Below are 14,739 nucleotides of genomic sequence, written 5' to 3'. Positions count from 1 at the left end.
TTGCCATGACAATGGCAAGCTTAGCACAAGATGGTGTTGGACTGTCCACAGTCCGTAGAGGCACGCGCATGCTGTCTGCATGGGACAGATGGCGAGAGCAGCCATCTTTGTCCATGCAGGCGTGTGCATGCAAGCGTTGGGGAGAATCGATTCCAAAAGGTCTCTCTGACGAGCGAGCGCATGCGCTGCTTTTCGCCAGGCGAGACCTAAAAACTGCCAGTGCTCAGCATCGGTGAGACCCGGCCTACTTAAAGCCCTGCTTCTGGGTCTGTTTTTGTCAGCGGTGGCATGGGCAAGGGGTGGTGCAGGCTGCAGTGGCCTCCTGAGTAGGGCCCTGGCGCTCACATATTTTCAAATTAAGCACTGGAGCCAGGACTCTGTCTTGAGCGTTGCTCAGCTTAAAGACTCACCCCCTCTAAATGGGCGCTCCACAGATGCTAATTAAAAATTAACCATGTGATGCGCCGTCAGTGTTTACACATCTGTGTGTGGGTCCCCACTCCCGGAGCAGCACAGCTCTAACTATCCCTTGTGACCGGACAGGACCGGAGGCAGACTACGGGCTATACTCCTCCAGGCCACTAGGTGTCAGCACCAGATCTATTAATGGCCACAGCGCGGCACCAAAGAGGGAAGGTATGGCTGGTTGTGGCTGCAGCAGCAGAGCCGGGGGTGAGACACACCCGGGGGCGGATCCCTGCCAGGACAGGTGTCGCGGAAGCTTCACGGCTGCAGCCGGAGGTGCACCGACCCGCAAGAGTGGAGAAGCCGGTGTCTGCTCAGGTAGGAAACGCGCCTCGGGCTCCCAGGTTTCACCGCTGGATGGGGATGGGAGGCAGCCCGGGAGCACCTGGACCAGCCTCTTCCTGGGAGGATGGATTTGGAGACGGGGCGCCTGGACTTGCTCGTGCCCGGAAAGATGTATGTAGAAGCCGGGGGAGCCTGGACCAGCCGCTGCCCGTGGGGGCTGGATGTAGGCGCCTCCCAGTGGATGGGAGGAAGGCAGGGGGCGCCTGGACCAGCCTCTGTCTGGGAGGATGCGGTGACTCTTTCTAGCTGGGGTGCAGACACAGGACCCCCGGTCGGACCCAGGAGGCAGCAGCCTCCTAATGGGTGGGGTGGAGGCAGTGGGCGCAGCGCCGGAGGATGGGTGTGGATACAAGGGGCACTGGACTTGTCTCAGTCTGACTGTGGTTGGGATGAAGTCAGGGCCGGACTGGTTGTAGTGATACCGGGCGTTTCCCCGGTGGGCCGCCAGGTCAGGAGGCGATTTTGGGGCCCTGGGGGCCGTTTTTGTGACAGTTCCGCGGTGCCTGTAACAAAATCAGGCGAAACAGGCCCTGGAAAACAGCTCGGCCGCACCTCCAACTCCCCACGGGGGGCCGGCCAAGCTTGTTGCCAGGGTCGGTTTTGGTTCCCAGTGGATGAAGGCATATCAGCAGGTGATTGCAGGTGGGGCTCACCGGTGCTTGTTTTTGGAAACCTGGGTATGTTTCTGATCAACAGACTGATTCAGAACAAGAGATGCAAAGGCAGAAAAGAAGAAATAGAAAGAAAAACAGTGATAAAGAGAAAACAGAGATGAAAAATAACCTGCAGGAGTGAAAGAAAGGGCAATTAGGTGGAGAGTGGGGGACCAAAGAGGCGTGAGGTGGAACTAGACAGTCTTGGTATACCCCCAACATTCCGCAGCCCTGGCCTTGGGCTGTTGAGAAAAATCTTTGGGTACTTGGAGTAGACCTATGTCAAACAAACCGGGCACCAGTAAAATAGCTCAGTGGGGCAATACTCTGATATGACAACTTCCTCTTCTTACGTTAAGACACATGTTTTTTAATTCATTTTCTTTGCCAAAGGTTTTATAGTTTTTTTTTTTTTTTTTTTTTTTTTTTTTTTTTTTTTCACTTTCTTCTTCACAAAATGTCCACCAGTGGCAAGGCTAATGTTCAGGGCGGGCTTAGGGCAATGCGACCTGTGCCACTGCACATGGCTCCAAGCTGAGGGGGGCCATAAACCCTGCACTGTGAGCACTTCTTTTATTTCCACACGGTTAATCCTCCAGGAAATAAAAGACGGACAAAAGTGTTCACGCCACCCAGATGACGTAGCCTTAGTGCCGCCAACTGCTGTGCCCTTACAAAATCTAAGAACACCCGCTTAATTTAAGAATAGTAGTGACACAATGGCATCTCTGCAGTGTATCAAAGGTCAGTTTGGTCACACAAACTCCCATCAGAGTGTTTATGTGACATCCACCTCCCTTTATTTGAAATTCCATTTTAATAATTCAAAGATGAAAGCTTGAAAAAAAGCTTTCTAGAAAATAGTGTTTTAGTTTGCACAGCTTGTCACATGGCCCATGCGGACATTGTCATCTTCTCTAAGTTAGCATGTGCACGTGTATATTGTCCACTGCTTTGCGCACTTACTACACAAGTTTATTTTGCGACTGTCTCTTTTGCCATTTCACGTGAGAACCTTTCGCTGTGTCCACACTCTGCAGGTTCCTGGGATTTAGTCTGAACATTGTGAGCTATTCTGGTCAGGTCCTAGCGCCTAGACAAAAGATACCGATGCAGCGGTTCTTTGGGAATACGTGCTTTGGTCTTATTGGAATACACAAATAGGTGACACACACTTGCAGAGGGTCCTTTCCAGGGAGAGAAGCAGAACAGCACCTATGATGTAGATCTACTATCTATAGACTGAAGTACGGGGTCTGCAGATAACGCCCAGAGATCTTTTAACATATAAATATTCTGCTTCTATACAAGGGGAGGGAGGTTAGGCTACACTGTCTTTCCATAATGACCGCTCCTTTGATGATTTATGGACTAATTGCTATGCTTACCATATTCGTGTTATGCATTTTCTTGCTTATTGTGGCACATATACTGCACATTAGAGGACGTTAGTTAAAGTTAATATTTTTAACTTATTTGTGTCTCTGTCAGATCTTACTGTGGACCAGTACAAGAGTGCGAGCGAAAGGATGCGTCTTGCAACCGCTATTCCTGAGAGAGTTTGGAGTGTTGTTTTTTGGGCGTTTAATCATTTACTTCTCTGTGAGCGAGTAGGAAGGCAAGTGAGACACTATGGCTAGTCGGTCCTGGGTTCATGGGTACTAAAGTGGTAGGAAGACCCAGTCCCTATACCAAGGTCCCATAATCCTATGCATATTTCTGTGTTTGTGCCGAATCCCTGCAACAAGCATTTCAGATTGCAGTTACATAATTGTACAAAAAACGTTAACGTACTTTGTCTTGATGGATGGTGTGTAAGGGTGACATCAATTTTTGACCTCCCTTGATTTAGAAAACATGTCATAAAATGTGACCTTCCAAAAACCAATAAGATTTGCTTCCTGAAGTTTATTTTTACTATCTTCAAACAGTAGAATTAAAAACAGCCCTCATAAAAAATGACATAATGAATGTCAGATGCCCTTGTCACACAAAGTTTGAGCCAGCAGACTTATTATGTGCTGCTATTAATGTACATGCCGGAAAGCCTGGAGTTTCATCTAGTGACAGCTTTTGCTCACCATAAAGTAGCGCAGAGGGTTAATATGCCTGCTGCAAAGAAAACATACCCTGCAGATCACAGAACTGTATTTTATTTGGCTAACTCAGTCGGTTACTAAGTCTGTCCCAGAGATCCTTTTGTGACTGCTGTTCGTAAGTAGCAATCCTTCTATAGTACAGAGAACAATGAGCTGTCACCGAAGAGCGCAGATGCATGTCGACTGCATGGTATAGGTTAGAACATTATTTTTTTCCCTAGTCTTTCATTATGCTAATGTTACTAAAAAGGGTTCGTTTGAGTAGAAATACATTCTTATTAGTAAAGCCAGCCACTATGGTACTTTTTAAATCCTGAGTTTGTGCTTTTACAGACCATGCACTCTTAAAATATTCTGCCTACTGGTACGGATGACTCGATTGCAACACAATGTTATCCCTATTGTCTTATGTAACGTTTCCCATAAAGCTGGCTCGCATTGTTTCTGTATAATATGTGTGTGTGATGTAAATTGCTCTGACACTCTCTACACTGGTATGAGTAGCGCTATAAATCAAATAAAAGGCATGTGAGAGAGTGGCTATAGAGGTGAGAAGCCTTGTTTCAACTCAACAGAACTCCAGAAACACACACCACCTACAAAGCATCCACTACCGCACACCACCAACTGATCAAATCCATAAGGAAGAAACCCCTCCAAGACAGAATGCTCACCAATGCACACAACACCAAAGAGCTCTTTTCCATCTTCAAGGAAGTTACTAAACCCTGCAGCGAAACAATAGACGTCCTACTCTCCCAAAACCTCTGCAACAGACTCGGCAACTTCTTCCACCACAAGATCAAGATGATCTACGACAACTTTAGCAACCAAGACCACTTCACTGCTCCAACTCCCCCCTCATGCGACGCCACCCAACAGGCCCAACTCAAATGGATCCTGTTCACGACAGAAAACACCTTGAAGACCATGAAAAGCATTCACTCCAGAGCACCTTCTGACCCCTACCAACACCACCATCTTACACAGAGCCACCTCGGCCATTGCACCCAAACTATGTCGGATGAGTAACTGCTCCTTCGAGACCACCACCCTCCTCAATGACTGTATACACACGCAAGTCAACCCCTCTTCAAGTAACCCTCCCCACACCTCAAGAATTTCAGGCCCATCTCCCTGCTTCCGTTCGCAGGCAAGGTCATTTAAAAAGGCCGTCCACACCCAGCTAGCAAATTTCATCGGGGCTAGCAACATCCTGGACATCTCCCAATCCAGATTCTAAAGCAACGACAGCACCGAGACCACCCTACTTGCTGCCACCTACGCCATCCACTCCCTCCTTGACCAGGGCGAAACAGCAGTCCTCCTTCTCCTGGACCTCTCGGCTGCATTCAACACCGTCTCCCACCGCACCCTAGCTACCAGACTCCATGACGCCAGCATCTGCAGCAAGGCCCTCGACTGGATACGCTCCTTCCTCACCGGCAGAACTCGGCGGTTCAGACTTCCTCCCTACCTCTTGGAACCAACTGTGGAGTACCCAGGGCTCCTCCCTCAGCCCCACCCTCTTCAACGTCTACATGGCCCCCTCTTGCAACCACTGTCAGGAACCAAGGGCTCAACATCGTCTCTTACGCCAATGACACCCAGCTGACCCAATCCCTCACCAACGAAACGAACATCACCAAACAACCTCCACGAAGTGATGAAAGCTGTCCCCACCTGGATGAAGAACTGCCTGAAACTCAAATCAGAAAAGACAGAAGTCCTCATCCTGGGCTCCACACCCTCTGCATGAAACATCTCTTGGTGGCCCTCCGACCCCGTAAATCCCCCGCACCCCGACTGACCATGCACAAAACCTCACCATGATTCTAGACTCATTGCTCACAGTGAACCACAAGATCAATGCCTTATCCTCGACCTGCATCAACACCCTCCGCATGCTTCGAAAGACTCTCAGATGGATCCCAACAGAATCCAGAAAACTGTCCCACACAACATTCATCAGCAGCAGACTGGACTACAGCAACGCTCTCTACGCTGGAATCGACAGGAAATTCCTTCGCAAACTCCAGACTGTCCAGAATGCCACAACCAGACTGATTATCGACATCCCCCATTGCAGTCACATCGCCCAACACCTCCATGATCTCCACTGGCTTTCAGTCGAAATAAGAATAACCTTCAAACTACTCATCGACGCATTGAAGGCCCTTCACAACACCGGACCCGCATACCTGAACAGCTGCTTCTCCTTCCATGCACCGAAAAGACCCCTCCGATCAGCCCAGCTCTCTGGCCACCGTCCCACATATTAACAAGACCAAAACAGGAGGAAAGTAATTTGCCGACCTTGCAGCCAAAGCCTGGAACACCCTTCCCTTCCAACTCTTTGCAATCTCCCACATTGCCCCAGTTCAGGAAGGACCTCAAGACCTGGCTCTTTGAATGACCCGTGTTACAGGAAAAAAATGATGGATGAAATGCTGACAATGCAAACATTCTCCCCAGTCAAAAGATCTGGGTTAAATCCATCGTTCTTTTGCCCACTATGCCACCCCAGTTTAGACCCAGCCATATGCAAATCAGTCTTGACCCTGTGCCCCATGGGAACAGTCCAGACCGAACTGCTAGGCCAGGTCCTCCCTGGACTGGAAACAAGCATCCTGGGACTGGTTTCAGGGAATGTCACCCTTCTTCAGCCAGGCTAGCTTGAATCCAGTAGCACCGTGAGCAAGGGACCCACTTCTGGGCATATCCATCCCACTTAGGGCAAAAAGTGTTACAGCAAACAAATGATGGACGGAATGCTGACAATGCAAACATTCTCCCCAAGTCAAAAGATCTGGGTTAAATCCATTGTTCTTTTGCCCACTACGCCACCCCAGTTTAGACCCAGCCATATTCAATCAGTCTTGACCCTGTCCCCCATGGGAACAATCCAAAACGAACTGCTAGGCCAGGTCTTCCCTGGACCGGAAACCAGCATCCTGGGACCGGTTTCAGGGTATGTCACCCTTCTTCAGCCAGGCTAGCTTGAATCCAGTGGCTCAGTGTTTTTGCATTTTTTGTTTTTGTCTTTGAATGACCCAGCACCTGATTGTTTGAGGGTGATAGTGAGGGAATTTGTGGAGAGGGAGGTTCTTGGTGGGGGAGGGCACTGTCATGCCCCGTGGTCCTGCCCCCAAGATGTTTCTAGTATTTAAGGAGCCTAGATGCACACGAACCCGCTTAGCGTTCTTGCTCCTAGCCCCATTTCCATCTTTGCTGCTGTTGCCTGACTTCCGTTTGTGTACTTCCTGTTTCTGCTAGTGTCCTCTCAGTAGTTGGAGGTTTTTGCTCGTAGTTGTTTCCTGTATCACCCGGACCTGGTGCTCCGCCCCGCAGCCGGCTCTATCCTCGCTGCCGGGCCGGACACTGCCTCTGATCTCCCTGCTCAGTCGGGAGAGGTTTTCTAAGCCGTTTCCGTTCTTTCTTCCCCGAGGTTCCCTAAACCTGGTGCTCCGCCCCGCGGCCGGCTCTATCCCCGCCGCCGGGCCGGGCACTGTCTGTAAGCTCCGTATACATTAGGGAGAGGCTTGAGGCCGTGTTACAGTCTCTCGAGATCCTCAGCTACTCCTTCCCTTCATTATTCCTCATTACCCTAACCTGGTGCTCCGCCCCGCGGCCGGCTCTGTCCTCGCTGCCGGGCCGAGCACTACCTGTGTGCTCCGCATCGGGCACTGCCTGTGTGTTCTGCATATTTGCGGGGGTTGTTCCCCTGCCTTCCCTGAGAAGATATTGTCCTGTTATTCTCTTGGGACACTTGCGTGGACCACTGTGCAGTTAAGGCTCATTGCTTTAGAATCACGGTAACAGCGCAGTGCGCTGCCTTTTTATTTATATATATATACTGTGGTTTATGGTGACTTTGAGGGGGGTATTTAGTTTGCTTTACTCCCTTGGCAGATTACACCATACACATTAGCAGAACAAGCACGATTCTCATTCTTTGTGGACCTAAGGTGGATTACAATCCTGTGTTCTCCTAGTTCTCCAGTAGAATGGTGGAGTGAGTCGCACACATTTATAGCATATGTTTTAGTGCATAGTGGAGGCTCCTCTCTAATCTTTTGTTTTTCTGTTGTATAGGATACTAGGTATTGAACCAAATACGCCTCCCCCATATACGACTAGATGTAACATAACCGTGGTAGGTGTTGACAGGGGGTTATTCAGACAATTGGGTTGTAATGTGAAGACAGGAGATAACAGTCTTTTCTTACAGCTGGGTATTGCCTCAACTGTCCCTGATGTGGTGCCATCAACGCTATCGGAGTTTACCCCCCGCCTTTCCTTGTTTTGTTTCCCTGTTTTCCCCTGGCGTGCCATCTGATACTCTAGAGTAGGAAGGCCATAGGGGAAGGCTGAGGCATTCTCTCCAAGTTCCTGACGCTCCTGCAGAAATATCCTGGCAGTCATAACAGGCACTGGGCGCCACGGACGCTAAAGCCCGCCCTGCTAATGTAGTTCTTCATGCTTATCTTTCCTAATTTTCTTCTTGGGAGGTCCCAGATGGTGTCATATATGCACCTGCTAAAACCCTGAACTCCACAGGGTGGCAGTGTGGAGCATGCACTGGGTCCTTTATGCTTTAAGGTTAGTAAACTCTGTGCGGTTGATTTCTGTTACAGTTCTAAAACTTGGCTGTATAGCGCTTACAGGGTCAGTCATTTGAGTGTAGGGGCTGGACACATGCTTTTGAGCAATAAAGTGCTATGTCACACAGCATCTTAATTATAGCAGCGCGCGGCTTCTTGTAAATGCAAGGAATCTCCCCTATCGTTTACCAAAGGATTTATTCTCATTTATTTACCATAATGTTACATAAGCATCAAATCTCTTTCCTCAGAAGGCAGGAGCAATATGGCTTTGAGTCTAATCCCTCCGGCCCTAGTGATGCTGTTATGAGAACGGTGCAGTCTAGGGATCTTTCTACTTATTTTACTTGCAATCCGCTACCTTTATGTCCTAAGCTTGTCACTTTACTGCCAGCCCAAGGCCTTTGATGTCTCTCACATTTATGGTCTCTTTAGATGAACGTTATTATTCCTGTGCTCTCCTAAAGCTTCTGGCACTTGCCTGTGATCCAGATAGATTCCATTTTCAACAGCTGTAATACTTATTCTGAATTAGTGTCTTTCACTTTTCCTGTCTACAAGTTTGAGTTGAAAGGTTCCTCAGTTTGTAGTGTAGTTTTGTGTGTCTTTTTCTCTCTGTCCTCTTGCGTTCTCCACCGAGTGTTGTGTCTCCCAGCAATGCCTTTCAATATAATGTTGTTTTCAGAGGAGTAATAAATACTACTTCATAACACTGAGAGAATGGGATTTGTGGAGTGGTGCACTGCTCGTTATGACAATAGTAGTCAATTAGTCAATGAGCCTTGATGTTAGTAAATCTTTAGTAATTCTTTATTTTCCAAAAAGAGGTTGTCATCCAACGCGTTTCGTTCATGAAATGAACTTCTTCAGGGCATGTGTAAGCATTCTTAGTCAATCAGAGCAGTAAGATGGAAAGTATTCCGCGCTGGGGGGGTCGCCTTGGTAAGGGCCTATGTACGCATAATCTGGAAGGCGGGCTGAAAGTCTAGCTGTCCGCTTCTGTGGTGAGTAATTCATAACACTGCTTCACCTGCCTTTATCTTGTCTCCATCACCTCACTTTCTCTTCTCTTTGCAACAATTTCCTCAACCTAGACTTTACCAATTAGATAATTCAGTTACTGTAGTATTCATTAAAATGTCTCCAATTGTGTACTTCACAGCTACGTTTGTAGTGTCTTCCATTACACACTGCACAGCTACTTTGTAGGAAACTGGCTCTTTATATGGTATACCTAAAAGAGGTATACTGTGCAAAGAGTCCAGGTATTCCTCGTACTCGTGGACCGGGGCTTGCTCTAGAAATCCCAAGGTGCTCTATTAGGGGAGAGTGTGCTCAAGCAGCCTCGGGCTTATCAGAGAGGAGTGTTAGACATCTGCAAAATACACACACAGCCAATAAACGATGCACACAACTCAAAAAGGAGATCCACACCAATTTATAAAAATAACACTTGTCTTTATATAACCCTAGGCACCAAAAATATCAAAATCAGGTACGTAATTTTTAAAATAGCAGGCTTGAGAAAACCATTAAAAAAAAACCTGTAAATTGTAATTGATGCGCTTTGTGGCAAAGTTAACTTGGGAAGAAAACATACACTGCATGCAGTCACTTAACAATGACTAACAGGACCCGTACCCGGGTCTTAAGGTGAGTATGGGGCAGGGTCCAAGGCAGCACCAACAATTCACATCGGGAGGCACTAAAGCGTCCAGGTGCAGAGGGGTGTTTTTCAGCGTCTGGTGATTTTGATACTTTAAATCCGAATTGAAGCACGTTGTGGTAATGTTAACCTCTGAAGGAAAACCAGTATTGTATTCGGGCACTCAACAGCGACATATGGGACCAACTTTCTGGCCTTCGAGTGAGCATGGGGACAAGGTCCAAGCCAGAACCAACAGTTCACTTCAGGCAGCACTGGGGCAGCCAGGTGCAGAGGTGCCTTACAATGTCTGGTACCCCATTGAAGTCTATGGAGATTGGTCAGTCGGAAAAGAGGCTGCAGGCTCGGACTGGGGGACTAGTCGGGCTGAACCAACAAGGGGTGGGGGGGCTCAACTCTTGCAATGTTTAGCGATTTAATTTGGTCCTCCTCTCCAGGGGCTACAGGTGCAGAGGTGTCTTTAGGCATTTGATTTTTGTCACCAGGAGCACTCCCTGTAGAGGGAGCCTGCAACCAGAGGCTGCAAGCGGCGTTGGAAAATCCAAAGTGGGAAAATCCAAGGTGGGCTTTGTCTCTGGAGGGTCAGCACCATTGACCAACTTCAGCTAGTCTAGGAAGGACGGGTGCAGTGGTGTTTGGCTGTGTTGGGTTTTAGCAGTGCCTGCAAAATGTAGGGAAGCGGCTCTGCTGGTCCACAGGAGTTCTTTAGTCTTTATTGAAGAACGGCAGTTTTCCCAGGTTTTGGAGGTAAAACCGATGCAGGATGAGACAAATTTGGTATAGTTTCGAGCGGGAACAGCAGACAGGTCGGCAGCACTGTGCCAAGCCAGTTTCTCCTACTTAGTCTTCTGCTTTGGCGGCTCTTCATTGTCTTTCTTCTTTGTAGGTCGTCAGGATCCCGGGACCATGTTGGTACTGTTGGCCCACTTCAGCTTGGGCTAGGTAGCTCGAGCTTTCCGTAGTCTGGATTTCGTTGTCTGGGTGCCACACAGCTCAGTCGTTAGTACCTCTAAGATGCAGGGGAACCGCTCTGCTGTTCCATAGGAGTTCCTGAGTCTTTGGAGAAGTGCTGGCGTCCTCCCAGACTTGCAGGATGAGGTGAATTTGATGCAGTTGCTGAGAATGCGCAAACAGGCTGGCAGTGTTGATGCCAAATCAGTCGCTTCTTCTGCAGTTTTTGCTTTTACGCCACTTCGGCCGTTGTTCTTTTTGTTGTTGTTTTGTTTTTGTCTTCTGAATCTGATTTCCTGGTGCCAGGGCTACCCTAATACTGAATTTAGGGGAGCATAGGGTAGTAGCCAATGGGCTGCTTACCCCTGGGGTCACTGCGCCCCTTATATGACCACTTCTTGGGAAGTGAGCATCGCCCCATCCCAGAGATCCTAAATATGCCATCACCAGGATGGTCACTTCTGAAAAGTTGCATCCACTTCAGGCAGCCCAGTTCAGGCGTGGTGCTCACCTGAGGGTGGACACACCTGTCTTACCTAGCTCATTTTCCCTCTTGTCCAGGAGCCAAGGGCTCTGGATAAAGGGGGTCGAATTCCCCTTCTGTGAGAGAAGCTAGATTCATATTCCAAAGGCAGTGGGCCTCTTTAAAGCACCCCCACATTGGAATGCTAATCCACAGGTCATCTTGTGGGCTGAGGTGCAAGGCACCCCCTGCTCGAGCATGCTTGGTTTATGGCCACCGGTTGGCAAAGCCTCTTGGGATCAGAAACTCCTCTCTGATGGCAGGCTGGTTAGAACGACTCAGTCAGCACACCAGTGACTGGTAAGTTTTCAGGGGGCACCTCTAAGGTGCTATCTGTGTACATGTATTACTCAATTAGACAATGGCATCCACGCAGGTTTATTAATACAAGATGTTTGATGCCAAACATCCCATTTTCTGATGAAGCCATCATGTAGCTGGGGAACTTGTTTCTACCAGTGTCCAGCACAAGTGTGTAATATGGCTTTGCTGTTCACTTGTACTGGCAGCAATGGAACACACAAGCACAGGGTCATATTTTCTCATGCAGAGATGCCCTCACATGTATTATAGTGCACCCTGCCTTAGGGCTGTAAGGCCTGCTGTAGGGGTGGTTTACCTATACGTCATGCAGTGTCGGTATGCAAGGCACACAGGCTGTGAGCTTTGTCGTGTTTTCACTTTAGTCTGCACCAAGACACGCAGCCTGCAGTGGCAGATTGCATGAGCTCGGTGTGGGGACCCTTAGGGTGGTACAATTCGTGCTGCCGTCCTTAGGGACCCTCTAGAGTACCTCCGGCCCTAAGTACCAGGTGTAGGAGAGTAGAATCTGCTTCACATGGGTACCCCCACTTTTTGCTGGTATTTCACTGTTTTTCGACCTTAGTCTGGCTGTGGCCCTGCTAATCAGGACCATAGCCTAGCTGCTTCCTCTCTAAAATGGTTTCCATGTACATTAGGTACATACCTAATTGGATTCTGGAGTGCCTTATAAGCCCCTAGTATATGGTATACTATGTACCTAGGGCATAGATACCTCAGAGGCCTACCAGGTGCTGCAGCATATTATTATGCCACCCCTGGGAAGCACTCCAAAATGGCACCACAGGTCTGCTACTGCAGCCTGGATAAGGGTGTGCTTGCACCCCTTACAGTGGTATAGGCTACCTATATCCACACCTATATACAGACACATATAAACCTATAAGCCACTCCTATGGCAGGCCTTGACAATCCTGAAGGCAGAGTGCTTAGTTTTGTGTGAGAGGGTGCCCAAGCATGATCTGAGTCCCTCTGCAGCTTTCGGAAATACTTCCTTATGGCTGTTCTGTGATACAGCCATACCATATACTCTTAAGTGCATTATAACCTCGCGGTAAATGCTAACTTTGGAATGGCTGCATCAAAACATGTCGTGTTTGGTGTCAAACGCTTTGGAATACTACTATTCCACCCTTCTAGAGGGAAAGACATGTTCACACTGGTCAAACCCGGTAGGACTTTCCTGAGCCCTGGCATCACAAAATGGATGCCTCTGCCACAGACACGGGTCTAGCCTCTTGCTGTTGACCGAAACTCCGGCAGGGTAGGCCTGTACAATAGGTTTTCTGTCGAAGGGAGGTGTGACCACCTCCCCAGACAGGCAGATGTAAGTAAGTAAGTAAAATGTTTATTGTACAGTTAATTAAAACCATTAGAAAGAATGGAGAAAAAAAAAAAAATTGACCATCTCTTATTAACATGATTAGAAAAAAGGAAAGATAAACAGCTAATAAAAAACACCCATTTAAAATCGCACAGAATATCCACCCCCCCTGCATTGGTAGCCCAGACAGGCAGATGTGTATTGGAGCTGGGCGGGAGCACTCTCTGGTGCTTTGAAGTCCTGCACTGGGGGCACGTTTGCTGTCCCTGTGCATAGCCCAGTTCAAACCGGTTGCAGGGGCCACCTGCCCCTGCTCTGGTGCAAATCTGGACAAAAGAAATGGGTGTAACCACCGCTCTTTCCAAGCCCACCCATAGGTGGGGCCTTAGAGTTAGTCATCCCCTAAACTTACTATAAGTTTAGGAATCCAGTCTCTAGGACTTTAGATTACCCTGGAAGAAACTCTGCTACATATATCCTGGACCTTCGACGTTCTATCCTGACTAGAAGACTGAAGAAATCTCCCTTGGGGTCAAGGAGTGACTCCCCTGCTTGGCAGGCACCAAAGAAGCAACTGACCGATCTGCATCGCTGAAGGTCCTGCCGGACGCCAAAGTCTTTGCATCACCAGAGGTGGATTTCCAGACTTTCCCAAGGCTACCCTGAGTCCACAGCAAAGCTGAGGCCCATGGCTTTCGTGGGCAACCGTGACCCCTGGACACCGTGAACGTTTGCAGCAACACTATCTTCCTGGTCCTCCTCGAAGTTGTGCTTTGGGGTCCGAGTAGCCCCAGCCTTGAGCACCTCCTGCACCGAAGATTGTTGGCCTCCACTCCATGAGTGACCCGTGGGCCAGCTTCAAGTGCGACCGCTCGAGGCTCCTTCGTGATCACTAGCCCGTTGGCTAGCAGGTCCCCACGAAGGCAACTCCTTTTCTACTTGGGCTTTCCTGGTTGCTCCAGACGTGCCCTGACTTACCCTCGATGGGTGAGTCCCTCAGACCTTGCTGGCCTGCACCGCAGTCCTTTCTCTGAATTCCAGTGACTTGCCATTGCCAAGGCTCTTTGGGTCCATTCTGGTCGCTGACCTCGCAGCACTCGTCAGACTTCGTGGGACAGCTCGAATCTGGCTCGTGGACTTCGTCGACGCCTCCTGGACCTCGTGGCTGAAGAGTCAAGACACCCATCAACTCACCTGAAGCACCCGATATCTGTGGGCATTGATCCACCCTGCCCTTGGTCACTGGCTAGTGACCCAGACTCTGTCCCCTCTTCTTTCAGGTTCCTTCCATCCCAGATCCAGGCTTGGATCTCTTCGGACACTTCTCTTCACGGCAGCAGCAGTTCTTTGCAGGCTCCCATTGACATCGACAACGCGACCCAACACCAAAAGACTTCCTTGGGTGAGGTAACTCGAGTACTCTGGTGCTCTCGTGGGTGCTAGCCCTAGAACTTCTTAAGTCCAAAAGGGTTTGGTCCTGACTCAATTCTAAGTGTCCCTAATCTTTCAATTTCCAACCGCGACATTGCCCATAGAAGATAACGGGAACCTGCGGTTATGTTTACACACTACATACAGTCCCAGTGGGTCCCCTGTGTCACTACCTTGGGTGGTTTCTTGGTGTCCCAGCGATTGTACAGGCTATAGGCCTTGTGTCTATTCCAGTTGTGGTTCTTATACCACTTTTTTGGTATATGGTTTGGTATGCCCCTAGGGCCCAAACGTGTATTTGTGCTATTACTGATTCTTGCTAACTTGTAAACAAAGTACTTCAAACTCCAGTCTCAT

The 14,739-nt window shown here is 48.8% G+C and overlaps 1 protein-coding gene across 1 annotated transcript in view; it reads left to right on the top strand.

Moving 5' to 3' along the window:
* The first annotated feature begins 626 nt into the window (after positions 1-626).
* LOC146863353 (uncharacterized) overlaps positions 627-14,739 on the top strand; it is a 62,423-nt gene continuing 48,310 nt past the window's right edge. The window contains exon 1 of the mRNA XM_085642785.1: positions 627-783. The gene's annotated coding sequence lies outside the window, so the exon portion shown is untranslated. The remainder of the gene's footprint in view (positions 784-14,739) is intronic.

This window comes from Triturus cristatus, chromosome 2_2, assembly GCF_964204655.1.
Source record: "Triturus cristatus chromosome 2_2, aTriCri1.1, whole genome shotgun sequence".
Classification (NCBI taxonomy): Eukaryota; Metazoa; Chordata; class Amphibia; order Caudata; family Salamandridae; genus Triturus; species Triturus cristatus.
This window is presented reverse-complemented; position numbering and strand designations above follow the sequence as displayed.